Source organism: Gossypium arboreum, chromosome 5 (assembly GCF_025698485.1).
Source record: "Gossypium arboreum isolate Shixiya-1 chromosome 5, ASM2569848v2, whole genome shotgun sequence".
NCBI lineage: Eukaryota > Viridiplantae > Streptophyta > Magnoliopsida > Malvales > Malvaceae > Gossypium > Gossypium arboreum.
The window spans coordinates 29,818,935-29,821,990 of NC_069074.1; positions in this window are offsets into that span (position 1 = coordinate 29,818,935).

The following is a 3,056-nucleotide window of genomic DNA, read 5'->3' on the forward strand; positions in this document are numbered from 1 at the left end:
AACCTCCAAGCTTTAGTTTTTCTTTCGGATGATGCATGGTAAGCCATTTCTCATCCATTTTTAATAATTTTTATATTTTTGAGATCGTTACAACTAGGTACAGCTAGTCCGTACCTTCGATTTTGAAACTGTTAAAGATTTTGAGTGTTTCCATTAATGAATCTTGTGATTTTTTTTATGTTAGATGATGAATTTGGAATGTTGATTTATATTTAAAAGTATTTTGTTAAGTTATTTTGATGAATTTTTTATTAGGGACTAATTTGTTAAATTAATAAAAGTAAAAGGATTTAATGTGAAATTGTTGGATAAATAGGCTGTTTTGGATACCATGAACATTTGGATAAGCTCAATTTTGGGTAAAAATGGTTAATTTGCATGTTTTGGGTTTAGGGACCAAATTGAATAAAAGTAAAACTTTAGGGATAATTTTGTAAAAATGTCAAAAATAACCAAATTGTATGAAATGAATTATTTTATGTCTAAATTAATATATTAAATGAAATTATTAATTTTGATCAAGATCGGGTGGAAAATCGTGGAAAAAAAATTACAAAAATACCCCTGAACTTTGGCATTTCTGCAATTTAGCCAGGTAAGTTCTTATGAACTATACTATGTATATTTTTATTAAATTTAATGTTATTATATGAAATTTTATTGAAAATGAATTGATATATATATATATATATATATATATATATATATATTATACAATTTGGCTTATAATGAAACGAGGGAAATTCAAAGACGCACAACGACTATCGAGTCCTATTTGAACCTTAGGAATATTTAGGATACAAATGATATGTCATAAGGGTTACCATGTTTTGGGTGCTGGTCCCGTACGTTCTACTAGTGGCTGAGTTTTACGGTATGTGTTGGGGTTACTCGTTGGCTTGTGTGAGCAGCACTGTATAGTTACGTCTTGACCGTTAGCTTGTGTGAGTAGACCCAGTGATAGCTCGAGAGTGAGCATCTATATGAGATATAAGATAGAGATGGTTTCAACCATGTGTTGGCACATAGTGTGTAAGATTTCCCGTGTATCTGATATTATTCTAAGTGGTTCAATGGGAAATGTGTTGTTACGAGACGATATGAGTTCGATACGAACTAATACAGGTATATACATGAAATACATAGAAATGATGGTACATGTAACACCCCTAACCCCGTCTCGTTGCCGGAACAGGATTACGGAGTATTACCGGTCAATACAGTACAATTATACGTAAAATAAGAATAAATGCAATATTATACATTTCTTTATGTAGCTTTAGTGGGTCTACAGTACTTAATAAGAACAACTAAACAAATTGGGGCTCGATCGAAAGCTTAGAAAATTTTTCGTGAAATTTTAAAGTTTCTTCCTTTGAATAGTACCACACGCCCGTGTGGCTTAAGACACGCCCGTACCCTTAGCCCGTGTGTAACACTAACTTTTTAACATGGTCATATCACACGCCCGTGTGCTTACCCCTTGTCCAAGACCTGAGCATTCTGTTAAGGAGACACGGCTATGACACACGCCCGTGTGTCTAGCTCGTGTTCGATCTGACTTACAATTTTAGCAATAAAACATACAACCAATGTACCCTCAGTGGTACCACAATTTATATCAATTTAACATTATTATACTAACCTAATTAATTTTTCTTAGGTTTAGTCACCAAAACTTACATATTTCATACATAATTCAACATCTTTATATCTTTTATTACCATTTACAAACATTAACTTAACGGCCTAGCTACATTCCATTATCAACAATTAACATGTGTTACCTTATTGAGTTTGGGATAAGCCTGGGATGCTGATTCAACATTCTAGCTTTAACTTAACCTACGCACGGAAACAAACCGTACGCTGAGTATGAACTCAGTGGTATTTCTATTATTCGAACATTTAAAACATAACATACACTTATTGTCCTATAATAATCATAAATATTCATTTATTCATTTCATGGATAATTTCTTTACAATTCATTCAACCCTCATCATCTAATAACTTAATTAGCTTTTCTATTTAATTCACAACAATAATATTTTCCATTCATATGTCACACTTATATTTCTGTTTGTTATTCAATATCAGTAAACATATTTCAGTATCGATTAATTTATCAGTTTCTTTAAGTAACATTTAGTCATTTGATCCAGTAATGATTATTTGTTCAGTAGCAATATGTTTATCGATAACAGTCAGTATTTTTCAATAACAATCATTTAATCATTACTATTTAGTATCAGTTAATTATTTATTCAGTAACAGTCAAGTATTCGGTAGCAGTCAATTCTTCAGTACCTTTATTTGCCCCTATTAACATGACTCGGACCTGGACGGATACACGGATCCAACCCACACACTGGGGATAATATACAGTGTTTCATCGGCCGAAGCCAGAATCACCGTAAGGGTAACAGTAACAGTAATAGTAACGGTATACAAAGTACCTCATCGGAACAAATCCAAAACAGTAACAGTCAGGTACGGAGTACCTCTTCGGAACGAATCCGGAACAGTCACAGTAGTCGACACATATAGTGTCTCATCGACACACAGTCAGAATATCCCTGAACACTTCCAATCCTATGGCATGCCAGCTATATTCGACTAGCCTGACACTATTAATAGGGTATTCAGTAAACTTTCAAATTTTCAATTTCATTCGTAATTTAATTTCACTTCATTTCGATACCTTTCTTTACCAATTCACATGTAATTCAATTTTAATACAACATACCTTTTAATTCATTTTCCAATAATCACACATTCAAATATTTCATACTTTAATTACTTGTCACATATCAATCATGATACAACAATTAATAATCAAATTCAATAAATTATAAAATATTATAATTCTTACCTGAGCATTTCCATTCTCAAGCAATTCAAATATTAACATAACAATTAACTATTAAGTTCAGTTTATAGAAATACAAACCGTAGTTTCCAAGCTAACTCCCGTTGTCTTTGTCTTGTCTTTGCTTAGCCGAGATTTCCCGAGACAACATTAGCTATTAAAGTTTAAAGCTTCAAAACCTTGA